This window comes from Staurois parvus, unplaced genomic scaffold, assembly GCF_062004578.1.
Source record: "Staurois parvus isolate SC_StPar_1 unplaced genomic scaffold, SC_StPar_1.0 ptg000662l, whole genome shotgun sequence".
Lineage (NCBI taxonomy): Eukaryota > Metazoa > Chordata > Amphibia > Anura > Ranidae > Staurois > Staurois parvus.
In genome coordinates this window covers 754,552-780,103 of record NW_028318458.1, presented here as the reverse complement: position 1 = coordinate 780,103, position 25,552 = coordinate 754,552, and the positions used below count along the sequence as shown (strand labels likewise).

The 25,552-nt window shown below is 45.8% G+C and overlaps 23 non-coding genes across 23 annotated transcripts; 15 read left to right on the top strand and 8 right to left on the bottom strand.

The window, feature by feature from the left end:
- Window positions 1-630: 630 nt before the first annotated feature.
- Window positions 631-703, top strand: TRNAM-CAU (transfer RNA methionine (anticodon CAU)). Its single transcript has one exon. It is a non-coding gene; the product is annotated as a tRNA-Met (tRNA).
- A 1,503-nt stretch (window positions 704-2,206) lies between these two features.
- TRNAE-UUC (transfer RNA glutamic acid (anticodon UUC)) lies at window positions 2,207-2,278 on the bottom strand. The gene has a single exon. It is a non-coding gene; the product is annotated as a tRNA-Glu (tRNA).
- Window positions 2,279-2,397: 119 nt separating this feature from the next.
- TRNAM-CAU (transfer RNA methionine (anticodon CAU)) lies at window positions 2,398-2,470 on the top strand. The gene has a single exon. It is a non-coding gene; the product is annotated as a tRNA-Met (tRNA).
- A 1,503-nt stretch (window positions 2,471-3,973) lies between these two features.
- Window positions 3,974-4,045, bottom strand: TRNAE-UUC (transfer RNA glutamic acid (anticodon UUC)). Its single transcript has one exon. It is a non-coding gene; the product is annotated as a tRNA-Glu (tRNA).
- Window positions 4,046-4,164: 119 nt separating this feature from the next.
- On the top strand, window positions 4,165-4,237 carry TRNAM-CAU (transfer RNA methionine (anticodon CAU)). Its single transcript has one exon. It is a non-coding gene; the product is annotated as a tRNA-Met (tRNA).
- A 1,686-nt stretch (window positions 4,238-5,923) lies between these two features.
- Window positions 5,924-5,996, top strand: TRNAM-CAU (transfer RNA methionine (anticodon CAU)). Its single transcript has one exon. It is a non-coding gene; the product is annotated as a tRNA-Met (tRNA).
- Window positions 5,997-7,682: 1,686 nt separating this feature from the next.
- TRNAM-CAU (transfer RNA methionine (anticodon CAU)) lies at window positions 7,683-7,755 on the top strand. The gene has a single exon. It is a non-coding gene; the product is annotated as a tRNA-Met (tRNA).
- A 1,686-nt stretch (window positions 7,756-9,441) lies between these two features.
- Window positions 9,442-9,514, top strand: TRNAM-CAU (transfer RNA methionine (anticodon CAU)). Its single transcript has one exon. It is a non-coding gene; the product is annotated as a tRNA-Met (tRNA).
- A 1,686-nt stretch (window positions 9,515-11,200) lies between these two features.
- Window positions 11,201-11,273, top strand: TRNAM-CAU (transfer RNA methionine (anticodon CAU)). Its single transcript has one exon. It is a non-coding gene; the product is annotated as a tRNA-Met (tRNA).
- A 1,686-nt stretch (window positions 11,274-12,959) lies between these two features.
- On the top strand, window positions 12,960-13,032 carry TRNAM-CAU (transfer RNA methionine (anticodon CAU)). The gene has a single exon. It is a non-coding gene; the product is annotated as a tRNA-Met (tRNA).
- Window positions 13,033-14,535: 1,503 nt separating this feature from the next.
- Window positions 14,536-14,607, bottom strand: TRNAE-UUC (transfer RNA glutamic acid (anticodon UUC)). The gene has a single exon. It is a non-coding gene; the product is annotated as a tRNA-Glu (tRNA).
- Window positions 14,608-14,726: 119 nt separating this feature from the next.
- Window positions 14,727-14,799, top strand: TRNAM-CAU (transfer RNA methionine (anticodon CAU)). The gene has a single exon. It is a non-coding gene; the product is annotated as a tRNA-Met (tRNA).
- A 1,694-nt stretch (window positions 14,800-16,493) lies between these two features.
- TRNAM-CAU (transfer RNA methionine (anticodon CAU)) lies at window positions 16,494-16,566 on the top strand. Its single transcript has one exon. It is a non-coding gene; the product is annotated as a tRNA-Met (tRNA).
- A 1,503-nt stretch (window positions 16,567-18,069) lies between these two features.
- TRNAE-UUC (transfer RNA glutamic acid (anticodon UUC)) lies at window positions 18,070-18,141 on the bottom strand. Its single transcript has one exon. It is a non-coding gene; the product is annotated as a tRNA-Glu (tRNA).
- Window positions 18,142-18,260: 119 nt separating this feature from the next.
- Window positions 18,261-18,333, top strand: TRNAM-CAU (transfer RNA methionine (anticodon CAU)). Its single transcript has one exon. It is a non-coding gene; the product is annotated as a tRNA-Met (tRNA).
- Window positions 18,334-19,836: 1,503 nt separating this feature from the next.
- TRNAE-UUC (transfer RNA glutamic acid (anticodon UUC)) lies at window positions 19,837-19,908 on the bottom strand. The gene has a single exon. It is a non-coding gene; the product is annotated as a tRNA-Glu (tRNA).
- A 119-nt stretch (window positions 19,909-20,027) lies between these two features.
- Window positions 20,028-20,100, top strand: TRNAM-CAU (transfer RNA methionine (anticodon CAU)). Its single transcript has one exon. It is a non-coding gene; the product is annotated as a tRNA-Met (tRNA).
- Window positions 20,101-21,603: 1,503 nt separating this feature from the next.
- TRNAE-UUC (transfer RNA glutamic acid (anticodon UUC)) lies at window positions 21,604-21,675 on the bottom strand. The gene has a single exon. It is a non-coding gene; the product is annotated as a tRNA-Glu (tRNA).
- Window positions 21,676-21,794: 119 nt separating this feature from the next.
- TRNAM-CAU (transfer RNA methionine (anticodon CAU)) lies at window positions 21,795-21,867 on the top strand. The gene has a single exon. It is a non-coding gene; the product is annotated as a tRNA-Met (tRNA).
- A 1,503-nt stretch (window positions 21,868-23,370) lies between these two features.
- TRNAE-UUC (transfer RNA glutamic acid (anticodon UUC)) lies at window positions 23,371-23,442 on the bottom strand. Its single transcript has one exon. It is a non-coding gene; the product is annotated as a tRNA-Glu (tRNA).
- A 119-nt stretch (window positions 23,443-23,561) lies between these two features.
- Window positions 23,562-23,634, top strand: TRNAM-CAU (transfer RNA methionine (anticodon CAU)). Its single transcript has one exon. It is a non-coding gene; the product is annotated as a tRNA-Met (tRNA).
- A 1,503-nt stretch (window positions 23,635-25,137) lies between these two features.
- On the bottom strand, window positions 25,138-25,209 carry TRNAE-UUC (transfer RNA glutamic acid (anticodon UUC)). The gene has a single exon. It is a non-coding gene; the product is annotated as a tRNA-Glu (tRNA).
- Window positions 25,210-25,328: 119 nt separating this feature from the next.
- TRNAM-CAU (transfer RNA methionine (anticodon CAU)) lies at window positions 25,329-25,401 on the top strand. The gene has a single exon. It is a non-coding gene; the product is annotated as a tRNA-Met (tRNA).
- Window positions 25,402-25,552: the final 151 nt, after the last annotated feature.

Here is a 25,552-nt window from a genome sequence, read left to right as displayed (position 1 = left end):
ATCTGCGGCACCAAAACTGGGTCCACCAGTCCTGCCATAGTGTAGGCCTTTGTTTTGTTTTGTTTTCCTTCCATGAAGGCAAGGTGGGGACGGAATATTCTTAATGTCGCCTGGGGTTTTCTTCGTTGATTTCATTGGGTTTTTATGACCGGTCAGTGATGACTGTGAGTGTTTGCAAGTTTTTAGTCTTCGCATGTCTTTCGACTCTTTGATAAATTGTCCTCAAAATGAGCGTAGAGAGAGGGAGGCAAAGCAGCAAGACCCGCTGGACTATGCGGGCAGATTTGTAAAGCAGTTGGAAGTAAAGCACTAGGGGTTGTTGAAGCAGAGCATGTATGTTGCGTTGCTTGGTACTTTGCCAACAAGGGAATGATTTGAGGTTGCAAGGGGAAAAGAGTTTGGCAGGTTTAAGCAGCAGGAGCAAGCGTGTCACTAAAACATCTTGCATTTCCCATACCGGGAGTCGAACCCTGGCGAAAACCAGGAATCCTAACCGCTAGACCATATGGGAAAACTGCCAAGGCTGCTGTGGGAGAAATAGAGAAAACCAAAGCGAGAAAAAAACTAGCACCGCCATGGTCTTCCAAGCGTGGTGGGCAGGTGGGACAAGTGCCCATCTTCCAGCACGCAGCCTCGTTAGCGCAGTAGGTATCGCGTCAGTCTCATAATCTGAAGGTCGTGAGTTCGATCCTCACACGGGGCACTCTTCTCTAGGCTTTTTCTGCCACTTGGAGTCCTTAATGGCTGAAAGCCGCTACTCTGCATCTTTCAAGCTTTGCAACAAGCCATATCCAGGGAAAAGTCATCAGCAGCTCAAGCTTTCAATGCTCCTTTGCCCTCCACCATTTTCCTCAGGAGCCGAAATCGCCAACTCTGCATCTAACAGAGCTTGCAACATACACTGTCTATTCACCCTGGAAAAAAACACATGCATTTTCCACACATCCACCATGTCACGGGCTTCACTCCCTTTCATCACACAGAAAGAAAACAGAACAGAGGATCCAAAAGGGCTTTTACAAAGGTGGGAAAAATGGGAAAAGTCCCCACCTTGTTGTCCTCCCTGATTTCAAAAGGCCTTCTTTGCCTTTGAACAGCACGGGTACTTTAACTTCCCCCTTTCGCCGCTTTTCCTCACTGCATGATTACCGGTGGGAAATGATTTGTGCATGGATTTGGCTTCCTTGGAAAGAAGCCCAAAAGAAATAGCATTCCCTCCTATCTTTACCCGCAAACGTTGGACTCCCAGCCTTGACGTGGATTAGGCCCTTTTTAGCAACTGTGGGAAACTGGAGAAGGACCGCTTCTGAAATGGGCATTGAGTGTTTTTGCTTCACTTTGCTATGTTTCAAAGGCTTTTTAATAGTGTCTCTCAGCATCTTATAGAAGGAGTGGCGAAAAGCGGAAGAAAAGCAGCAACCTCTTTGAAATGAAAGGCCAGATTTCCAAAAGCAATTTCATATCATACCCAATAAGGCTTGTTGAAAGCAAGCACATGTGCCCCATTGCTCAGCACTTGGACAAGACAGGGAATGAAATTGAAGAGACAGAGAGGAATGTAAAGAGTTTTTGGTTTTTTTTTTTCAAAAAAAGAGTGAAAGATCTTTCTGGGCCTTCTCAGTTTCACCCTTTTCTCTTGGCACATGAAAAGCCGAGGCTCTTTGGCTTTGCCTTTAGTTCATGGTTTGCTCTCAGTGTATGATAACCACTGTGGATGTTGTTTCTTTGTAAGAATGTGCAATGATTTCTTTCTGTTTTATCTGCAGCACCAAAACTGGGTCCACCAGTCCTGCCATAGTGTAGGCCTTTGTTTTGTTTTGTTTTCCTTCCATGAAGGCAAGGTGGGGATGGAATATTCTTAATGTCGCCTGGGGTTTTCTTCGTTGATTTCATTGGGTTTTTATGACCGGTCAGTGATGACTGTGAGTGTTTGCAAGTTTTTAGTCTTCGCATGTCTTTCGACTCTTTGATAAATTGTCCTCAAAATGAGCGTAGAGAGAGGGAGGTAAAGCAGCAAGACCCGCTGGACTATGCGGGCAGATTTGTAAAGCAGTTGGAAGTAAAGCACTAGGGGTTGTTGAAGCAGAGCATGTATGTTGCGTTGCTTGGTACTTTGCCAACAAGGGAATGATTTGAGGTTGCAAGGGGAAAAGAGTTTGGCAGGTTTAAGCAGCAGGAGCAAGCGTGTCACTAAAATATCTTGCATTTCCCATACCGGGAGTCGAACCCGGGCCGCCTGGGTGAAAACCAGGAATCCTAACCGCTAGACCATATGGGAAAACTGCCAAGGCTGCTGTGGGAGAAATAGAGAAAACCAAAGCGAGAAGAAAAATAGCACCGCCATGGTCTTCCAAGCGTGGTGGGCAGGGGGGACAAGTGCCCATCTTCCAGCACGCAGCCTCGTTAGCGCAGTAGGTATCGCGTCAGTCTCATAATCTGAAGGTCGTGAGTTCGATCCTCACACGGGGCACTCTTCTCTAGGCTTTTTCTGCCACTTGGAGTCCTTAATGGCTGAAAGCCGCTACTCTGCATCTTTCAAGCTTTGCAAGAAGCCATATCCAGGGAAAAGTCATCAGAAGCTCAAGCTTTCAAAGCTCCTTTGCCCTCCACCATTTTCCTCAGGAGCCGAAATCGCCAACTCTGCATCTAACAGAGCTTGCAACATACACTGTCTACTCACCCTGGAAAAAAACACATGCATTTTCCACACATCCACCATGTCATGGGCTTCACTCCCTTTCATCACACAGAAAGAAAACAGAACAGAGGATCCAAAAGGGCTTTTACAAAGGTGGGAAAAATGGGAAAAGTCCCCACCTTGTTGTCCTCCCTGATTTCAAAACGCTTTCTTTGCCTTTGAATAGCACGGGTACTTTAACTTCCCCCTTTCGCCGCTTTTCCTCACTGCATGATTACCGGTGGGAAATGATTTGTGCATGGATTTGGCTTCCTTGGAAAGAAGCCCAAAAGAAATAGCATTCCCTCCTATCTTTACCCGCAAACGTTGGACTCCCAGCCTTGACGTGGATTAGGCCCTTTTTAGCAACTGTGGGAAACTGGAGAAGGACCGCTTCTGAAATGGGCATTGAGTGTTTTTGCTTCACTTTGCTATGTTTCAAAGGCTTTTTAATAGTGTCTCTCAGCATCTTATAGAAGGAGTGGCGAAAAGCGGAAGAAAAGCAGCAACCTCTTTGAAATGAAAGGCCAGATTTCCAAAAGCAATTTCATATCAAGCCCAATAAGGATTGTTGAAAGCAAGCACATGTGCCCCATTGCTCAGCACTTGGACAAGACAGGGAATGAAATTGAAGAGACAGAGAGGAATGTAAAGAGTTTTTGGTTTTTTTTTTTCAAAAAAAGAGTGAAAGATCTTTCTGGTCCTTCTCAGTTTCACCCTTTTCTCTTGGCACATGAAAAGCCGAGGCTCTTTGGCTTTGCCTTTAGTTCATGGTTTGCTCTCAGCGTATGATAACCACTGTGGCTGTTGTTTCTTTGTAAGAATGTGCAATGATTTGTTTCTGTTTTATCTGCGGCACCAAAACTGGGTCCACCAGTCCTGCCATAGTGTAGGCCTTTGTTTTGTTTTGTTTTCCTTCCATGAAGGCAAGGTGGGGACGGAATATTCTTAATGTCGCCTGGGGTTTTCTTCGTTGATTTCATTGGGTTTTTATGACCGGTCAGTGATGACTGTGAGTGTTTGCAAGTTTTTAGTCTTCGCATGTCTTTCGACTCTTTGATAATTTGTCCTCAAAATGAGCATAGAGAGAGGGAGGCAAAGCAGCAAGACCCGCTGGACTATGCGGGCAGATTTGTAAAGCAGTTGGAAGTAAAGCACTAGGGGTTGTTGAAGCAGAGCATGTATGTTGCGTTGCTTGGTACTTTGCCAACAAGGAAATGATTTGAGGTTGCAAGGGGAAAAGAGTTTGGCAGGTTTAAGCAGCAGGAGCAAGCGTGTCACTAAAATGTCTTGCATTTCCCATACCGGGAGTCCAACCCGGGCCGCCTGGGTGAAAACCAGGAATCCTAACCGCTAGACCATATGGGAAAACTGCCAAGGCTGCTGTGGGAGAAATAGAGAAAACCAAAGCGAGAAGAAAACTAGCACCGCCATGGTCTTCCAAGCGTGGTGGGCAGGGGGGACAAGTGCCCATCTTCCAGCACGCAGCCTCGTTAGCGCAGTAGGTAGCGCGTCAGTCTCATAATCTGAAGGTCGTGAGTTCGATCCTCACACGGGGCACTCTTCTCTAGGCTTTTTCTGCCACTTGGAGTCCTTAATGGCTGAAAGCCGCTACTCTGCATCTTTCAAGCTTTACAAGAAGCCATAACCAGGGAAAAGTCATCAGCAGCTCAAGCTTTCAAAGCTCCTTTGCCCTCCACCATTTTCCTCAGGAGCCGAAATCGCCAACTCTGCATCTAACAGAGCTTGCAACATACACTGTCTACTCACCCTGGAAAAAAACACATGCATTTTCCACACATCCACCATGTCACGGGCTTCACTCCCTTTCATCACACAGAAAGAAAACAGAACAGAGGATCCAAAAGGGCTTTTACAAAGGTGGGAAAAATGGGAAAAGTCCCCACCTTGTTGTCCTCCCTGATTTCAAAACGCCTTCTTTGCCTTTGAACAGCACGGGTACTTTAACTTCTCCCTTTCGCCGCTTTTCCTCACTGCATGATTACCGGTGGGAAATGATTTGTGCATGGATTTGGCTTCCTTGGAAAGAAGCCCAAAAGAAATAGCATTCCCTCCTATCTTTACCCGCAAACGTTGGACTCCCAGCATTGACGTGGATTAGGCCCTTTTTAGCAACTGTGGGAAACTGGAGAAGGACCGCTTCTGAAATGGGCATTGAGTGTTTTTGCTTCACTTTGCTATGTTTCAAAGGCTTTTTAATAGTGTCTCTCAGCATCTTATAGAAGGAGTGGCGAAAAGCGGAAGAAAAGCAGCAACCTCTTTGAAATGAAAGGCCAGATTTCCAAAAGCAATTTCATATCAAGCCCAATAAGGCTTGTTGAAAGCAAGGACATGTGCCCCATTGCTCAGCACTTGGACAAGACAGGGAATGAAATTGAAGAGACAGAGAGGAATGTAAAGAGTTTTTGGTTTTTTTTTTTCAAAAAAAGAGTGAAAGATCTTTCTGGTCCTTCTCAGTTTCACCCTTTTCTCTTGGCACATGAAAAGCCGAGGCTCTTTGGCTTTGCCTTTAGTTCATGGTTTGCTCTCAGTGTATGATAACCACTGTGGATGTTGTTTCTTTGTAAGAATGTGCAATGATTTCTTTCTGTTTTATCTGCGGCACCAAAACTGGGTCCACCAGTCCTGCCATAGTGTAGGCCTTTGTTTTGTTTTGTTTTCCTTCCATGAAGGCAAGGTGGGGACGGAATATTCTTAATGTCGCCTGGGGTTTTCTTCGTTGATTTCATTGGGTTTTTATGACCGGTCAGTGATGACTGTGAGTGTTTGCAAGTTTTTAGTCTTCGCATGTCTTTCGACTCTTTGATAAATTGTCCTCAAAATGAGCGTAGAGAGAGGGAGGCAAAGCAGCAAGACCCGCTGGACTATGCGGGCAGATTTGTAAAGCAGTTGGAAGTAAAGCACTAGGGGTTGTTGAAGCAGAGCATGTATGTTGCGTTGCTTGGTACTTTGCCAACAAGGGAATGATTTGAGGTTGCAAGGGGAAAAAGAGTTTGGCAGGTTTAAGCAGCAGGAGCAAGCGTGTCACTAAAATGTCTTGCATTTCCCATACCGGGAGTCGAACCCTGGCGAAAACCAGGAATCCTAACCGCTAGACCATATGGGAAAACTGCCAAGGCTGCTGTGGGAGAAATAGAGAAAACCAAAGCGAGAAAAAAACTAGCACCGCCATGGTCTTCCAAGCGTGGTGGGCAGGTGGGACAAGTGCCCATCTTCCAGCACGCAGCCTCGTTAGCGCAGTAGGTAGCGAGTCAGTCTCATAATCTGAAGGTCGTGAGTTCGTTCCTCACACGGGGCACTCTTCTCTAGGCTTTTTCTGCCACTTGGAGTCCTTAATGGCTGAAAGCCGCTACTCTGCATCTTTCAAGCTTTGCAACAAGCCATATCCAGGGAAAAGTCATCAGCAGCTCAAGCTTTCAATGCTCCTTTGCCCTCCACCATTTTCCTCAGGAGCCGAAATCGCCAACTCTGCATCTAACAGAGCTTGCAACATACACTGTCTATTCACCCTGGAAAAAAACACATGCATTTTCCACACATCCACCATGTCACGGGCTTCACTCCCTTTCATCACACAGAAAGAAAACAGAACAGAGGATCCAAAAGGGCTTTTACAAAGGTGGGAAAAATGGGAAAAGTCCCCACCTTGTTGTCCTCCCTGATTTCAAAACGCCTTCTTTGCCTTTGAACAGCACGGGTACTTTAACTTCCCCCTTTCGCCGCTTTTCCTCACTGCATGATTACCGGTGGGAAATGATTTGTGCATGGATTTGGCTTCCTTGGAAAGAAGCCCAAAAGAAATAGCATTCCCTCCTATCTTTACCCGCAAACGTTGGACTCCCAGCCTTGACGTGGATTAGGCCCTTTTTAGCAACTGTGGGAAACTGGAGAAGGACCGCTTCTGAAATGGGCATTGAGTGTTTTTGCTTCACTTTGCTATGTTTCAAAGGCTTTTTAATAGTGTCTCTCAGCATCTTATAGAAGGAGTGGCGAAAAGCGGAAGAAAAGCAGCAACCTCTTTGAAATGAAAGGCCAGATTTCCAAAAGCAATTTCATATCATGCCCAATAAGGCTTGTTGAAAGCAAGCACATGTGCCCCATTGCTCAGCACTTGGACAAGACAGGGAATGAAATTGAAGAGACAGAGAGGAATGTAAAGAGTTTTTGGTTTTTTTTTTTCAAAAAAAGAGTGAAAGATCTTTCTGGGCCTTCTCAGTTTCACCCTTTTCTCTTGGCACATGAAAAGCCGAGGCTCTTTGGCTTTGCCTTTAGTTCATGGTTTGCTCTCAGTGTATGATAACCACTGTGGATGTTGTTTCTTTGTAAGAATGTGCAATGATTTCTTTCTGTTTTATCTGCGGCACCAAAACTGGGTCCACCAGTCCTGCCATAGTGTAGGCCTTTGTTTTGTTTTGTTTTCCTTCCATGAAGGCAAGGTGGGGACGGAATATTCTTAATGTCGCCTGGGGTTTTCTTCGTTGATTTCATTGGGTTTTTATGACCGGTCAGTGATGACTGTGAGTGTTTGCAAGTTTTTAGTCTTCGCATGTCTTTCGACTCTTTGATAAATTGTCCTCAAAATGAGCGTAGAGAGAGGGAGGCAAAGCAGCAAGACCCGCTGGACTATGCGGGCAGATTTGTAAAGCAGTTGGAAGTAAAGCACTAGGGGTTGTTGAAGCAGAGCATGTATGTTGCGTTGCTTGGTACTTTGCCAACAAGGGAATGATTTGAGGTTGCAAGGGGAAAAAGAGTTTGGCAGGTTTAAGCAGCAGGAGCAAGCGTGTCACTAAAATGTCTTGCATTTCCCATACCGGGAGTCGAACCCTGGCGAAAACCAGGAATCCTAACCGCTAGACCATATGGGAAAACTGCCAAGGCTGCTGTGGGAGAAATAGAGAAAACCAAAGCGAGAAAAAAACTAGCACCGCCATGGTCTTCCAAGCGTGGTGGGCAGGTGGGACAAGTGCCCATCTTCCAGCACGCAGCCTCGTTAGCGCAGTAGGTAGCGCGTCAGTCTCATAATCTGAAGGTCGTGAGTTCGATCCTCACACGGGGCACTCTTCTCTAGGCTTTTTCTGCCACTTGGAGTCCTTAATGGCTGAAAGCCGCTACTCTGCATCTTTCAAGCTTTGCAACAAGCCATATCCAGGGAAAAGTCATCAGCAGCTCAAGCTTTCAATGCTCCTTTGCCCTCCACCATTTTCCTCAGGAGCCGAAATCGCCAACTCTGCATCTAACAGAGCTTGCAACATACACTGTCTATTCACCCTGGAAAAAAACACATGCATTTTCCACACATCCACCATGTCACGGGCTTCACTCCCTTTCATCACACAGAAAGAAAACAGAACAGAGGATCCAAAAGGGCTTTTACAAAGGTGGGAAAAATGGGAAAAGTCCCCACCTTGTTGTCCTCCCTGATTTCAAAACGCCTTCTTTGCCTTTGAACAGCACGGGTACTTTAACTTCCCCCTTTCGCCGCTTTTCCTCACTGCATGATTACCGGTGGGAAATGATTTGTGCATGGATTTGGCTTCCTTGGAAAGAAGCCCAAAAGAAATAGCATTCCCTCCTATCTTTACCCGCAAACGTTGGACTCCCAGCCTTGACGTGGATTAGGCCCTTTTTAGCAACTGTGGGAAACTGGAGAAGGACCGCTTCTGAAATGGGCATTGAGTGTTTTTGCTTCACTTTGCTATGTTTCAAAGGCTTTTTAATAGTGTCTCTCAGCATCTTATAGAAGGAGTGGCGAAAAGCGGAAGAAAAGCAGCAACCTCTTTGAAATGAAAGGCCAGATTTCCAAAAGCAATTTCATATCATGCCCAATAAGGCTTGTTGAAAGCAAGCACATGTGCCCCATTGCTCAGCACTTGGACAAGACAGGGAATGAAATTGAAGAGACAGAGAGGAATGTAAAGAGTTTTTGGTTTTTTTTTTTCAAAAAAAGAGTGAAAGATCTTTCTGGGCCTTCTCAGTTTCACCCTTTTCTCTTGGCACATGAAAAGCCGAGGCTCTTTGGCTTTGCCTTTAGTTCATGGTTTGCTCTCAGTGTATGATAACCACTGTGGATGTTGTTTCTTTGTAAGAATGTGCAATGATTTGTTTCTGTTTTATCTGCCGCACCAAAACTGGGTCCACCAGTCCTGCCATAGTGTAGGCCTTTGTTTTGTTTTGTTTTCCTTCCATGAAGGCAAGGTGGGGACGGAATATTCTTAATGTCGCCTGGGGTTTTCTTCGTTGATTTCATTGGGTTTTTATGACCGGTCAGTGATGACTGTGAGTGTTTGCAAGTTTTTAGTCTTCGCATGTCTTTCGACTCTTTGATAAATTGTCCTCAAAATGAGCGTAGAGAGAGGGAGGCAAAGCAGCAAGACCCGCTGGACTATGCGGGCAGATTTGTAAAGCAGTTGGAAGTAAAGCACTAGGGGTTGTTGAAGCAGAGCATGTATGTTGCGTTGCTTGGTACTTTGCCAACAAGGGAATGATTTGAGGTTGCAAGGGGAAAAAGAGTTTGGCAGGTTTAAGCAGCAGGAGCAAGCGTGTCACTAAAATGTCTTGCATTTCCCATACCGGGAGTCGAACCCTGGCGAAAACCAGGAATCCTAACCGCTAGACCATATGGGAAAACTGCCAAGGCTGCTGTGGGAGAAATAGAGAAAACCAAAGCGAGAAAAAAACTAGCACCGCCATGGTCTTCCAAGCGTGGTGGGCAGGTGGGACAAGTGCCCATCTTCCAACACGCAGCCTCGTTAGCGCAGTAGGTAGCGCGTCAGTCTCATAATCTGAAGGTCGTGAGTTCGATCCTCACACGGGGCACTCTTCTCTAGGCTTTTTCTGCCACTTGGAGTCCTTAATGGCTGAAAGCCGCTACTCTGCATCTTTCAAGCTTTGCAACAAGCCATATCCAGGGAAAAGTCATCAGCAGCTCAAGCTTTCAATGCTCCTTTGCCCTCCACCATTTTCCTCAGGAGCCGAAATCGCCAACTCTGCATCTAACAGAGCTTGCAACATACACTGTCTATTCACCCTGGAAAAAAACACATGCATTTTCCACACATCCACCATGTCACGGGCTTCACTCCCTTTCATCACACAGAAAGAAAACAGAACAGAGGATCCAAAAGGGCTTTTACAAAGGTGGGAAAAATGGGAAAAGTCCCCACCTTGTTGTCCTCCCTGATTTCAAAACGCCTTCTTTGCCTTTGAACAGCACGGGTACTTTAACTTCCCCCTTTCGCCGCTTTTCCTCACTGCATGATTACTGGTGGGAAATGATTTGTGCATGGATTTGGCTTCCTTGGAAAGAAGCCCAAAAGAAATAGCATTCCCTCCTATCTTTACCCGCAAACGTTGGACTCCCAGCCTTGACGTGGATTAGGCCCTTTTTAGCAACTGTGGGAAACTGGAGAAGGACCGCTTCTGAAATGGGCATTGAGTGTTTTTGCTTCACTTTGCTATGTTTCAAAGGCTTTTTAATAGTGTCTCTCAGCATCTTATAGAAGGAGTGGCGAAAAGCGGAAGAAAAGCAGCAACCTCTTTGAAATGAAAGGCCAGATTTCCAAAAGCAATTTCATATCATACCCAATAAGGCTTGTTGAAAGCAAGCACATGTGCCCCATTGCTCAGCACTTGGACAAGACAGGGAATGAAATTGAAGAGACAGAGAGGAATGTAAAGAGTTTTTGGTTTTTTTTTTTCAAAAAAAGAGTGAAAGATCTTTCTGGGCCTTCTCAGTTTCACCCTTTTCTCTTGGCACATGAAAAGCCGAGGCTCTTTGGCTTTGCCTTTAGTTCATGGTTTGCTCTCAGTGTATGATAACCACTGTGGATGTTGTTTCTTTGTAAGAATGTGCAATGATTTCTTTCTGTTTTATCTGCGGCACCAAAACTGGGTCCACCAGTCCTGCCATAGTGTAGGCCTTTGTTTTGTTTTGTTTTCCTTCCATGAAGGCAAGGTGGGGACGGAATATTCTTAATGTCGCCTGGGGTTTTCTTCGTTGATTTCATTGGGTTTTTATGACCGGTCAGTGATGACTGTGAGTGTTTGCAAGTTTTTAGTCTTCGCATGTCTTTCGACTCTTTGATAAATTGTCCTCAAAATGAGCGTAGAGAGAGGGAGGCAAAGCAGCAAGACCCGCTGGACTATGCGGGCAGATTTGTAAAGCAGTTGGAAGTAAAGCACTAGGGGTTGTTGAAGCAGAGCATGTATGTTGCGTTGCTTGGTACTTTGCCAACAAGGGAATGATTTGAGGTTGCAAGGGGAAAAAGAGTTTGGCAGGTTTAAGCAGCAGGAGCAAGCGTGTCACTAAAATGTCTTGCATTTCCCATACCGGGAGTCGAACCCTGGTGAAAACCAGGAATCCTAACCGCTAGACCATATGGGAAAACTGCCAAGGCTGCTGTGGGAGAAATAGAGAAAACCAAAGCGAGAAAAAAACTAGCACCGCCATGGTCTTCCAAGCGTGGTGGGCAGGTGGGACAAGTGCCCATCTTCCAGCACGCAGCCTCGTTAGCGCAGTAGGTAGCGCGTCAGTCTCATAATCTGAAGGTCGTGAGTTCGATCCTCACACGGGGCACTCTTCTCTAGGCTTTTTCTGCCACTTGGAGTCCTTAATGGCTGAAAGCCGCTACTCTGCATCTTTCAAGCTTTGCAACAAGCCATATCCAGGGAAAAGTCATCAGCAGCTCAAGCTTTCAATGCTCCTTTGCCCTCCACCATTTTCCTCAGGAGCCGAAATTGCCAACTCTGCATCTAACAGAGCTTGCAACATACACTGTCTATTCACCCTGGAAAAAAACACATGCATTTTCCACACACCCACCATGTCACGGGCTTCACTCCCTTTCATCACACAGAAAGAAAACAGAACAGAGGATCCAAAAGGGCTTTTACAAAGGTGGGAAAAATGGGAAAAGTCCCCACCTTGTTGTCCTCCCTGATTTCAAAACGCCTTCTTTGCCTTTGAACAGCACGGGTACTTTAACTTCCCCCTTTCGCCGCTTTTCCTCACTGCATGATTACCGGTGGGAAATGATTTGTGCATGGATTTGGCTTCCTTGGAAAGAAGCCCAAAAGAAATAGCATTCCCTCCTATCTTTACCCGCAAACGTTGGACTCCCAGCCTTGACGTGGATTAGGCCCTTTTTAGCAACTGTGGGAAACTGGAGAAGGACCGCTTCTGAAATGGGCATTGAGTGTTTTTGCTTCACTTTGCTATGTTTCAAAGGCTTTTTAATAGTGTCTCTCAGCATCTTATAGAAGGAGTGGCGAAAAGCGGAAGAAAAGCAGCAACCTCTTTGAAATGAAAGGCCAGATTTCCAAAAGCAATTTCATATCATGCCCAATAAGGCTTGTTGAAAGCAAGCACATGTGCCCCATTGCTCAGCACTTGGACAAGACAGGGAATGAAATTGAAGAGACAGAGAGGAATGTAAAGAGTTTTTGGTTTTTTTTTTTCAAAAAAAGAGTGAAAGATCTTTCTGGGCCTTCTCAGTTTCACCCTTTTCTCTTGGCACATGAAAAGCCGAGGCTCTTTGGCTTTGCCTTTAGTTCATGGTTTGCTCTCAGTGTATGATAACCACTGTGGATGTTGTTTCTTTGTAAGAATGTGCAATGATTTCTTTCTGTTTTATCTGCGGCACCAAAACTGGGTCCACCAGTCCTGCCATAGTGTAGGCCTTTGTTTTGTTTTGTTTTCCTTCCATGAAGGCAAGGTGGGGACGGAATATTCTTAATGTCGCCTGGGGTTTTCTTCGTTGATTTCATTGGGTTTTTATGACCGGTCAGTGATGACTGTGAGTGTTTGCAAGTTTTTAGTCTTCGCATGTCTTTCGACTCTTTGATAAATTGTCCTCAAAATGAGCGTAGAGAGAGGGAGGCAAAGCAGCAAGACCCGCTGGACTATGCGGGCAGATTTGTAAAGCAGTTGGAAGTAAAGCACTAGGGGTTGTTGAAGCAGAGCATGTATGTTGCGTTGCTTGGTACTTTGCCAACAAGGGAATGATTTGAGGTTGCAAGGGGAAAAAGAGTTTGGCAGGTTTAAGCAGCAGGAGCAAGCGTGTCACTAAAATGTCTTGCATTTCCCATACCGGGAGTCGAACCCTGGCGAAAACCAAGAATCCTAACCGCTAGACCATATGGGAAAACTGCCAAGGCTGCTGTGGGAGAAATAGAGAAAACCAAAGCGAGAAAAAAACTAGCACCGCCATGGTCTTCCAAGCGTGGTGGGCAGGTGGGACAAGTGCCCATCTTCCAGCACGCAGCCTCGTTAGCACAGTAGGTAGCGCGTCAGTCTCATAATCTGAAGGTCGTGAGTTCGATCCTCACACGGGGCACTCTTCTCTAGGCTTTTTCTGCCACTTGGAGTCCTTAATGGCTGAAAGCCGCTACTCTGCATCTTTCAAGCTTTGCAACAAGCCATATCCAGGGAAAAGTCATCAGCAGCTCAAGCTTTCAATGCTCCTTTGCCCTCCACCATTTTCCTCAGGAGCCGAAATCGCCAACTCTGCATCTAACAGAGCTTGCAACATACACTGTCTATTCACCCTGGAAAAAAACACATGCATTTTCCACACATCCACCATGTCACGGGCTTCACTCCCTTTCATCACACAGAAAGAAAACAGAACAGAGGATCCAAAAGGGCTTTTACAAAGGTGGGAAAAATGGGAAAAGTCCCCACCTTGTTGTCCTCCCTGATTTCAAAACGCCTTCTTTGCCTTTGAACAGCACGGGTACTTTAACTTCCCCCTTTCGCCGCTTTTCCTCACTGCATGATTACCGGTGGGAAATGATTTGTGCATGGATTTGGCTTCCTTGGAAAGAAGCCCAAAAGAAATAGCATTCCCTCCTATCTTTACCCGCAAACGTTGGACTCCCAGCCTTGACGTGGATTAGGCCCTTTTTAGCAACTGTGGGAAACTGGAGAAGGACCGCTTCTGAAATGGGCATTGAGTGTTTTTGCTTCACTTTGCTATGTTTCAAAGGCTTTTTAATAGTGTCTCTCAGCATCTTATAGAAGGAGTGGCGAAAAGCGGAAGAAAAGCAGCAACCTCTTTGAAATGAAAGGCCAGATTTCCAAAAGCAATTTCATATCATGCCCAATAAGGCTTGTTGAAAGCAAGCACATGTGCCCCATTGCTCAGCACTTGGACAAGACAGGGAATGAAATTGAAGAGACAGAGAGGAATGTAAAGAGTTTTTGGTTTTTTTTTTTCAAAAAAAGAGTGAAAGATCTTTCTGGGCCTTCTCAGTTTCACCCTTTTCTCTTGGCACATGAAAAGCCGAGGCTCTTTGGCTTTGCCTTTAGTTCATGGTTTGCTCTCAGTGTATGATAACCACTGTGGATGTTGTTTCTTTGTAAGAATGTGCAATGATTTCTTTCTGTTTTATCTGCCGCACCAAAACTGGGTCCACCAGTCCTGCCATAGTGTAGGCCTTTGTTTTGTTTTGTTTTCCTTCCATGAAGGCAAGGTGGGGACGGAATATTCTTAATGTCGCCTGGGGTTTTCTTCGTTGATTTCATTGGGTTTTTATGACCGGTCAGTGATGACTGTGAGTGTTTGCAAGTTTTTAGTCTTCGCATGTCTTTCGACTCTTTGATAAATTGTCCTCAAAATGAGCGTAGAGAGAGGGAGGCAAAGCAGCAAGACCCGCTGGACTATGCGGGCAGATTTGTAAAGCAGTTGGAAGTAAAGCACTAGGGGTTGTTGAAGCAGAGCATGTATGTTGCGTTGCTTGGTACTTTGCCAACAAGGGAATGATTTGAGGTTGCAAGGGGAAAAGAGTTTGGCAGGTTTAAGCAGCAGGAGCAAGCGTGTCACTAAAACATCTTGCATTTCCCATACCGGGAGTCGAACCCGGACCGCCTGGGTGAAAACCAGGAATCCTAACCGCTAGACCATATGGGAAAACTGCCAAGCCTGCTGTGGGAGAAATAGAGAAAACCAAAGCGAGAAGAAAACTAGCACCGCCATGGTCTTCCAAGCGTGGTGGGCAGGGGGGACAAGTGCCCATCTTCCAGCACGCAGCCTCGTTAGCGCAGTACGTAGCGCGTCAGTCTCATAATCTGAAGGTCGTGAGTTCGATCCTCACACGAGGCACTCTTCTCTAGGCTTTTTCTGCCACTTGGAGTCCTTAATGGCTGAAAGCCGCTACTCTGCATCTTTCAAGCTTTGCAAGAAGCCATATCCAGGGAAAAGTCATCAGCAGCTCAAGCTTTCAAAGCTCCTTTGCCCTCCACCATTTTCCTCAGGAGCCGAAATCGCCAACTCTGCATCTAACAGAGCTTGCAACATACACTGTCTACTCACCCTGGAAAAAAACACATGCATTTTCCACACATCCACCATGTCACGGGCTTCACTCCCTTTCATCACACAGAAAGAAAACAGAACAGAGGATCCAAAAGGGCTTTTACAAAGGTGGGAAAAATGGGAAAAGTCCCCACCTTGTTGTCCTCCCTGATTTCAAAACGCTTTCTTTGCCTTTGAATAGCACGGGTACATTAACTTCCCCCTTTCGCCGCTTTTCCTCACTGCATGATTACCGGTGGGAAATGATTTGTGCATGGATTTGGCTTCCTTGGAAAGAAGCCCAAAAGAAATAGCATTCCCTCCTATCTTTACCCGCAAACGTTGGACTCCCAGCCTTGACGTGGATTAGGCCCTTTTTAGCAACTGTGGGAAACTGGAGAAGGACCGCTTCTGAAATGGGCATTGAGTGTTTTTGCTTCACTTTGCTATGTTTCAAAGGCTTTTTAATAGTGTCTCTCAGCATCTTATAGAAGGAGTGGCAAAAAGCGGAAGAAAAGCAGCAACCTCTTTGAAATGAAAGGCCAGATTTCCAAAAGCAATTTCATATCAAGCCCAATAAGGCTTGTTGAAAGCAAGCACATGTGCCCCATTGCTCAGCACTTGGACAAGACAGGGAATGAAATTGAAGAGACAGAGAGGAATGTAAAGAGTTTTTGGTTTTTTTTTTTCAAAAAAAGAGTGAAAGATCTTTCTGGTCCTTCTCAGTTTCACCCTTTTCTCTTGGCACATGAAAAGCCGAGGCTCTTTGGCTTTGCCTTTAGTTCATGGTTTGCTCTCAGCGTATGAAAACCACTGTGGATGTTGTTTCTTTGTAAGAATGTGCAATGATTTGTTTCTGTTTTATCTGCGGCACCAAAACTGGGTCCACCAGTCCTGCCATAGTGTAGGCCTTTGTTTTGTTTTGTTTTCCTTCCATGAAGGCAAGGTGGGGACGGAATATTCTTAATGTCGCCTGGGGTTTTCTTCGTTGATTTCATCGGGTTTTTATGACCGGTCAGTGATGACTGTGAGTGTTTGCAAGTTTTTAGTCTTCGCATGTCTTTCGACTCTTTGATAAATTGTCCTCAAAATGAGCGTAGAGAGAGGGAGGCAAAGCAGCAAGACCCGCTGGACTATGCGGGCAGATTTGTAAAGCAGTTGGAAGTAAAGCACTAGGGGTTGTTGAAGCAGAGCATGTATGTTGCGTTGCTTGGTACTTTGCCAACAAGGGAATGATTTGAGGTTGCAAGGGGAAAAGAGTTTGGCAGGTTTAAGCAGCAGGAGCAAGCGTGTCACTAAAATATCTTGCATTTCCCATACCGGGAGTCGAATCCGTGGCGCCTGGGTGAAAACCAGGAATCCTAACCGCTAGACCATATGGGAAAACTGCCAAGGCTGCTGTGGGAGAAATAGAGAAAACCAAAGCGAGAAGAAAACTAGCACCGCCATGGTCTTCCAAGCGTGGTGGGCAGGGGGGACAAGTGCCCATCTTCCAGCACGCAGCCTCGTTAGCGCAGTAGGTAGCGCGTCAGTCTCATAATCTGAAGGTCGTGAGTTCGATCCTCACACGGGGCACTCTTCTCTAGGCTTTTTCTGCCACTTGGAGTCCTTAATGGCTGAAAGCCGCTACTCTGCATCTTTCAAGCTTTGCAAGAAGCCATATCCAGGGAAAAGTCATCAGCAGCTCAAGCTTTCAAAGCTCCTTTGCCCTCCACCATTTTCCTCAGGAGCCGAAATCGCCAACTCTGCATCTAACAGAGCTTGCAACATACACTGTCTACTCACCCTGGAAAAAAACACATGCATTTTCCACACATCCACCATGTCACGGGCTTCACTCCCTTTCATCACACAGAAAGAAAACAGAACAGAGGATCCAAAAGGGCTTTTACAAAGGTGGGAAAAATGGGAAAAGTCCCCACCTTGTTGTCCTCCCTGATTTCAAAACGCCTTCTTTGCCTTTGAACAGCACGGGTACTTTAACTTCCCCCTTTCGCCGCTTTTCCTCACTGCATGATTACCGGTGGGAAATGATTTGTGCATGGATTTGGCTTCCTTGGAAAGAAGCCCAAAAGAAATAGCATTCCCTCCTATCTTTAAGCGCAAACGTTGGACTCCCAGCCTTGACGTGGATTAGGCCCTTTTTAGCAACTGTGGGAAACTGGAGAAGGACCGCTTCTGAAATGGGCATTGAGTGTTTTTGCTTCACTTTGCTATGTTTCAAAGGCTTTTTAATAGTGTCTCTCAGCATCTTATAGAAGGAGTGGCGAAAAGCGGAAGAAAAGCAGCAACCTCTTTGAAATGAAAGGCCAGATTTCCAAAAGCAATTTCATATCAAGCCCAATAAGGCTTGTTGAAAGCAAGCACATGTGCCCCATTGCTCAGCACTTGGACAAGACAGGGAATGAAATTGAAGAGACAGAGAGGAATGTAAAGAGTTTTTGGTTTTTTTTTTTCAAAAAAAGAGTGAAAGATCTTTCTGGTCCTTCTCAGTTTCACCCTTTTCTCTTGGCACATGAAAAGCCGAGGCTCTTTGGCTTTGCCTTTAGTTCATGGTTTGCTCTCAGCGTATGAAAACCACTGTGGATGTTGTTTCTTTGTAAGAATGTGCAATGATTTGTTTCTGTTTTATCTGCGGCACCAAAACTGGGTCCACCAGTCCTGCCATAGTGTAGGCCTTTGTTTTGTTTTGTTTTCCTTCCATGAAGGCAAGGTGGGGACGGAATATTCTTAATGTCGCCTGGGGTTTTCTTCGTTGATTTCATTGGGTTTTTATGACCGGTCAGTGATGACTGTGAGTGTTTGCAAGTTTTTAGTCTTCGCATGTCTTTCGACTCTTTGATAAATTGTCCTCAAAATGAGCGTAGAGAGAGGGAGGCAAAGCAGCAAGACCCGCTGGACTATGCGGGCAGATTTGTAAAGCAGTTGGAAGTAAAGCACTAGGGGTTGTTGAAGCAGAGCATGTATGTTGCGTTGCTTGGTACTTTGCCAACAAGGGAATGATTTGAGGTTGCAAGGGGAAAAGAGTTTGGCAGGTTTAAGCAGCAGGAGCAAGCGTGTCACTAAAATATCTTGCATTTCCCATACCGGGAGTCGAATCCGGGGCGCCTGGGTGAAAACCAGGAATCCTAACCGCTAGACCATATGGGAAAACTGCCAAGGCTGCTGTGGGAGAAATAGAGAAAACCAAAGCGAGAAGAAAACTAGCACCGCCATGGTCTTCCAAGCGTGGTGGGCAGGGGGGACAAGTGCCCATCTTCCAGCACGCAGCCTCGTTAGCGCAGTAGGTAGCGCGTCAGTCTCATAATCTGAAGGTCGTGAGTTCGATCCTCACACGGGGCACTCTTCTCTAGGCTTTTTTTGCCACTTTGAGTCCTTAATGGCTGAAAGCCGCTACTCTGCATCTTTCAAGCTTTACAAGAAGCCATAACCAGGGAAAAGTCATCAGCAGCTCAAGCTTTCAAAGCTCCTTTGCCCTCCACCATTTTCCTCAGGAGCCGAAATCGCCAACTCTGCATCTAACAGAGCTTGCAACATACACTGTCTACTCACCCTGGAAAAAAACACATGCATTTTCCACACATCCACCATGTCACGGGCTTCACTCCCTTTCATCACACAGAAAGAAAACAGAACAGAGGATCCAAAAGGGCTTTTACAAAGGTGGGAAAAATGGGAAAAGTCCCCACCTTGTTGTCCTCCCTGATTTCAAAACGCCTTCTTTGCCTTTGAACAGCACGGGTACTTTAACTTCCCCCTTTCGCCGCTTTTCCTCACTGCATGATTACCGGTGGGAAATGATTTGTGCATGGATTTGGCTTCCTTGGAAAGAATCCCAAAAGAAATAGCATTCCCTCCTATCTTTACCCACAAACGTTGGACTCCCAGCCTTGACGTGGATTAGGCCCTTTTTAGCAACTGTGGGAAACTGGAGAAGGACCGCTTCTGAAATGGGCATTGAGTGTTTTTGCTTCACTTTGCTATGTTTCAAAGGCTTTTTAATAGTGTCTCTCAGCATTTTATAGAAGGAGTGGCGAAAAGCGGAAGAAAAGCAGCAACCTCTTTGAAATGAAAGGCCAGATTTCCAAAAGCAATTTCATATCAAGCCCAATAAGGCTTGTTGAAAGCAAGCACATGTGCCCCATTGCTCAGCACTTGGACAAGACAGGGAATGAAATTGAAGAGACAGAGAGGAATGTAAAGAGTTTTTGGGTTTTTTTTTTCAAAAAAAGAGTGAAAGATCTTTCTGGTCCTTCTCAGTTTCACCCTTTTCTCTTGGCACATGAAAAGCCGAGGCTCTTTGGCTTTGCCTTTAGTTCATGGTTTGCTCTCAGTGTATGATAACCACTGTGGATGTTGTTTCTTTGTAAGAATGTGCAATGATTTGTTTCTGTTTTATCTGCGGCACCAAAACTGGGTCCACCAGTCCTGCCATAGTGTAGGCCTTTGTTTTGTTTTGTTTTCCTTCCATGAAGGCAAGGTGGGGACGGAATATTCTTAATGTCGCCTGGGGTTTTCTTCGTTGATTTCATTGGGTTTTTATGACCGGTCAGTGATGACTGTGAGTGTTTGCAAGTTTTTAGTCTTCGCATGTCTTTCGACTCTTTGATAAATTGTCCTCAAAATGAGCGTAGAGAGAGGGAGGCAAAGCAGCAAGACCCGCTGGACTATGCGGGCAGATTTGTAAAGCAGTTGGAAGTAAAGCACTAGGGGTTGTTGAAGCAGAGCATGTATGTTGCGTTGCTTGGTACTTTGCCAACAAGGGAATGATTTGAGGTTGCAAGGGGAAAAGAGTTTGGCAGGTTTAAGCAGCAGGAGCAAGCGTGTCACTAAAATATCTTGCATTTCCCATACCGGGAGTCGAATCCGGGGCGCCTGGGTGAAAACCAGGAATCCTAACCGCTAGACCATATGGGAAAACTGCCAAGGCTGCTGTGGGAGAAATAGAGAAAACCAAAGCGAGAAGAAAACTAGCACCGCCATGGTCTTCCAAGCGTGGTGGGCAGGGGGGACAAGTGCCCATCTTCCAGCACGCAGCCTCGTTAGCGCAGTAGGTAGCGCGTCAGTCTCATAATCTGAAGGTCGTGAGTTCGATCCTCACACGGGGCACTCTTCTCTAGGCTTTTTTTGCCACTTTGAGTCCTTAATGGCTGAAAGCCGCTACTCTGCATCTTTCAAGCTTTACAAGAAGCCATAACCAGGGAAAAGTCATCAGCAGCTCAAGCTTTCAAAGCTCCTTTGCCCTCCACCATTTTCCTCAGGAGCCGAAATCGCCAACTCTGCATCTAACAGAGCTTGCAACATACACTGTCTACTCACCCTGGAAAAAAACACATGCATTTTCCACACATCCACCATGTCACGGGCTTCACTCCCTTTCATCACACAGAAAGAAAACAGAACAGAGGATCCAAAAGGGCTTTTACAAAGGTGGGAAAAATGGGAAAAGTCCCCACCTTGTTGTCCTCCCTGATTTCAAAACGCCTTCTTTGCCTTTGAACAGCACGGGTACTTTAACTTCCCCCTTTCGCCGCTTTTCCTCACTGCATGATTACCGGTGGGAAATGATTTGTGCATGGATTTGGCTTCCTTGGAAAGAATCCCAAAAGAAATAGCATTCCCTCCTATCTTTACCCGCAAACGTTGGACTCCCAGCCTTGACGTGGATTAGGCCCTTTTTAGCAACTGTGGGAAACTGGAGAAGGACCGCTTCTGAAATGGGCATTGAGTGTTTTTGCTTCACTTTGCTATGTTTCAAAGGCTTTTTAATAGTGTCTCTCAGCATTTTATAGAAGGAGTGGCGAAAAGCGGAAGAAAAGCAGCAACCTCTTTGAAATGAAAGGCCAGATTTCCAAAAGCAATTTCATATCAAGCCCAATAAGGCTTGTTGAAAGCAAGCACATGTGCCCCATTGCTCAGCACTTGGACAAGACAGGGAATGAAATTGAAGAGACAGAGAGGAATGTAAAGAGTTTTTGGGTTTTTTTTTTCAAAAAAAGAGTGAAAGATCTTTCTGGTCCTTCTCAGTTTCACCCTTTTCTCTTGGCACATGAAAAGCCGAGGCTCTTTGGCTTTGCCTTTAGTTCATGGTTTGCTCTCAGTGTATGATAACCACTGTGGATGTTGTTTCTTTGTAAGAATGTGCAATGATTTGTTTCTGTTTTATCTGCGGCACCAAAACTGGGTCCACCAGTCCTGCCATAGTGTAGGCCTTTGTTTTGTTTTGTTTTCCTTCCATGAAGGCAAGGTGGGGACGGAATATTCTTAATGTCGCCTGGGGTTTTCTTCGTTGATTTCATTGGGTTTTTATGACCGGTCAGTGATGACTGTGAGTGTTTGCAAGTTTTTAGTCTTCGCATGTCTTTCGACTCTTTGATAAATTGTCCTCAAAATGAGCGTAGAGAGAGGGAGGCAAAGCAGCAAGACCCGCTGGACTATGCGGGCAGATTTGTAAAGCAGTTGGAAGTAAAGCACTAGGGGTTGTTGAAGCAGAGCATGTATGTTGCGTTGCTTGGTACTTTGCCAACAAGGGAATGATTTGAGGTTGCAAGGGGAAAAGAGTTTGGCAGGTTTAAGCAGCAGGAGCAAGCGTGTCACTAAAATATCTTGCATTTCCCATACCGGGAGTCGAATCCGGGGCGCCTGGGTGAAAACCAGGAATCCTAACCACTAGACCATATGGGAAAACTGCCAAGGCTGCTGTGGGAGAAATAGAGAAAACCAAAGCGAGAAGAAAACTAGCACCGCCATGGTCTTCCAAGCGTGGTGGGCAGGGGGGACAAGTGCCCATCTTCCAGCACGCAGCCTCGTTAGCGCAGTAGGTAGCGCGTCAGTCTCATAATCTGAAGGTCGTGAGTTCGATCCTCACACGGGGCACTCTTCTCTAGGCTTTTTTTGCCACTTTGAGTCCTTAATGGCTGAAAGCCGCTACTCTGCATCTTTCAAGCTTTACAAGAAGCCATAACCAGGGAAAAGTCATCAGCAGCTCAAGCTTTCAAAGCTCCTTTGCCCTCCACCATTTTCCTCAGGAGCCGAAATCGCCAACTCTGCATCTAACAGAGCTTGCAACATACACTGTCTACTCACCCTGGAAAAAAACACATGCATTTTCCACACATCCACCATGTCACGGGCTTCACTCCCTTTCATCACACAGAAAGAAAACAGAACAGAGGATCCAAAAGGGCTTTTACAAAGGTGGGAAAAATGGGAAAAGTCCCCACCTTGTTGTCCTCCCTGATTTCAAAACGCCTTCTTTGCCTTTGAACAGCACGGGTACTTTAACTTCCCCCTTTCGCCGCTTTTCCTCACTGCATGATTACCGGTGGGAAATGATTTGTGCATGGATTTGGCTTCCTTGGAAAGAATCCCAAAAGAAATAGCATTCCCTCCTATCTTTACCCGCAAACGTTGGACTCCCAGCCTTGACGTGGATTAGGCCCTTTTTAGCAACTGTGGGAAACTGGAGAAGGACCGCTTCTGAAATGGGCATTGAGTGTTTTTGCTTCACTTTGCTATGTTTCAAAGGCTTTTTAATAGTGTCTCTCAGCATTTTATAGAAGGAGTGGCGAAAAGCGGAAGAAAAGCAGCAACCTCTTTGAAATGAAAGGCCAGATTTCCAAAAGCAATTTCATATCAAGCCCAATAAGGCTTGTTGAAAGCAAGCACATGTGCCCCATTGCTCAGCACTTGGACAAGACAGGGAATGAAATTGAAGAGACAGAGAGGAATGTAAAGAGTTTTTGGGTTTTTTTTTTCAAAAAAAGAGTGAAAGATCTTTCTGGTCCTTCTCAGTTTCACCCTTTTCTCTTGGCACATGAAAAGCCGAGGCTCTTTGGCTTTGCCTTTAGTTCATGGTTTGCTCTCAGTGTATGATAACCACTGTGGATGTTGTTTCTTTGTAAGAATGTGCAATGATTTGTTTCTGTTTTATCTGCGGCACCAAAACTGGGTCCACCAGTCCTGCCATAGTGTAGGCCTTTGTTTTGTTTTGTTTTCCTTCCATGAAGGCAAGGTGGGGACGGAATATTCTTAATGTCGCCTGGGGTTTTCTTCGTTGATTTCATTGGGTTTTTATGACCGGTCAGTGATGACTGTGAGTGTTTGCAAGTTTTTAGTCTTCGCATGTCTTTCGACTCTTTGATAAATTGTCCTCAAAATGAGCGTAGAGAGAGGGAGGCAAAGCAGCAAGACCCGCTGGACTATGCGGGCAGATTTGTAAAGCAGTTGGAAGTAAAGCACTAGGGGTTGTTGAAGCAGAGCATGTATGTTGCGTTGCTTGGTACTTTGCCAACAAGGGAATGATTTGAGGTTGCAAGGGGAAAAGAGTTTGGCAGGTTTAAGCAGCAGGAGCAAGCGTGTCACTAAAATATCTTGCATTTCCCATACCGGGAGTCGAATCCGGGGCGCCTGGGTGAAAACCAGGAATCCTAACCGCTAGACCATATGGGAAAACTGCCAAGGCTGCTGTGGGAGAAATAGAGAAAACCAAAGCGAGAAGAAAACTAGCACCGCCATGGTCTTCCAAGCGTGGTGGGCAGGGGGGACAAGTGCCCATCTTCCAGCACGCAGCCTCGTTAGCGCAGTAGGTAGCGCGTCAGTCTCATAATCTGAAGGTCGTGAGTTCGATCCTCACACGGGGCACTCTTCTCCAGGCTTTTTTTGCCACTTGGAGTCCTTAATGGCTGAAAGCCGCTACTCTGCATCTTTCAAGCTTTACAAGAAGCCATAACCAGGGAAAAGTCATCAGCAGCTCAAGCTTTCAAAGCTCCTTTGCCCTCCACCATTTTCCTCAGGAGCCGAAATCGCCAACTCTGCATCTAACAGAGCTTGCAACATACACTGTCTACTCACCCTGGAAAAAAACACATGCATTTTCCACACATCCACCATGTCACGGGCTTCACTCCCTTTCATCACACAGAAAGAAAACAGAACAGAGGATCCAAAAGGGCTTTTACAAAGGTGGGAAAAATGGGAAAAGTCCCCACCTTGTTGTCCTCCCTGATTTCAAAACGCCTTCTTTGCCTTTGAACAGCACGGGTACTTTAACTTCCCCCTTTCGCCGCTTTTCCTCACTGCATGATTACCGGTGGGAAATGATTTGTGCATGGATTTGGCTTCCTTGGAAAGAATCCCAAAAGAAATAGCATTCCCTCCTATCTTTACCCGCAAACGTTGGACTCCCAGCCTTGACGTGGATTAGGCCCTTTTTAGCAACTGTGGGAAACTGGAGAAGGACCGCTTCTGAAATGGGCATTGAGTGTTTTTGCTTCACTTTGCTATGTTTCAAAGGCTTTTTAATAGTGTCTCTCAGCATTTTATAGAAGGAGTGGCGAAAAGCGGAAGAAAAGCAGCAACCTCTTTGAAATGAAAGGCCAGATTTCCAAAAGCAATTTCATATCAAGCCCAATAAGGCTTGTTGAAAGCAAGCACATGTGCCCCATTGCTCAGCACTTGGACAAGACAGGGAATGAAATTGAAGAGACAGAGAGGAATGTAAAGAGTTTTTGGGTTTTTTTTTTCAAAAAAAGAGTGAAAGATCTTTCTGGTCCTTCTCAGTTTCACCCTTTTCTCTTGGCACATGAAAAGCCGAGGCTCTTTGGCTTTGCCTTTAGTTCATGGTTTGCTCTCAGTGTATGATAACCACTGTGGATGTTGTTTCTTTGTAAGAATGTGCAATGATTTGTTTCTGTTTTATCTGCGGCACCAAAACTGGGTCCACCAGTCCTGCCATAGTGTAGGCCTTTGTTTTGTTTTGTTTTCCTTCCATGAAGGCAAGGTGGGGACGGAATATTCTTAATGTCGCCTGGGGTTTTCTTCGTTGATTTCATTGGGTTTTTATGACCGGTCAGTGATGACTGTGAGTGTTTGCAAGTTTTTAGTCTTCGCATGTCTTTCGACTCTTTGATAAATTGTCCTCAAAATGAGCGTAGAGAGAGGGAGGCAAAGCACCAAGACCCGCTGGACTATGCGGGCAGATTTGTAAAGCAGTTGGAAGTAAAGCACTAGGGGTTGTTGAAGCAGAGCATGTATGTTGCGTTGCTTGGTACTTTGCCAACAAGGGAATGATTTGAGGTTGCAAGGGGAAAAGAGTTTGGCAGGTTTAAGCAGCAGGAGCAAGCGTGTCACTAAAATATCTTGCATTTCCCATACCGGGAGTCGAACCCGGGCCGCCTGGGTGAAAACCAGGAATCCTAACCGCTAGACCATATGGGAAAACTGCCAAGGCTGCTGTGGGAGAAATAGAGAAAACCAAAGCGAGAAGAAAACTAGCACCGCCATGGTCTTCCAAGCGTGGTGGGCAGGGGGGACAAGTGCCCATCTTCCAGCACGCAGCCTCGTTAGCGCAGTAGGTAGCGCGTCAGTCTCATAATCTGAAGGTCGTGAGTTTGATCCTCACACGAGGCATTCTTCTCTAGGCTTTTTCTGCCACTTGGAGTCCTTAATGGCTGAAAGCCGCTACTCTGCATCTTTCAAGCTTTGCAAGAAGCCATATCCAGGGAAAAGTCATCAGCAGCTCAAGCTTTCAAAGCTCCTTTGCCCTCCACCATTTTCCTCA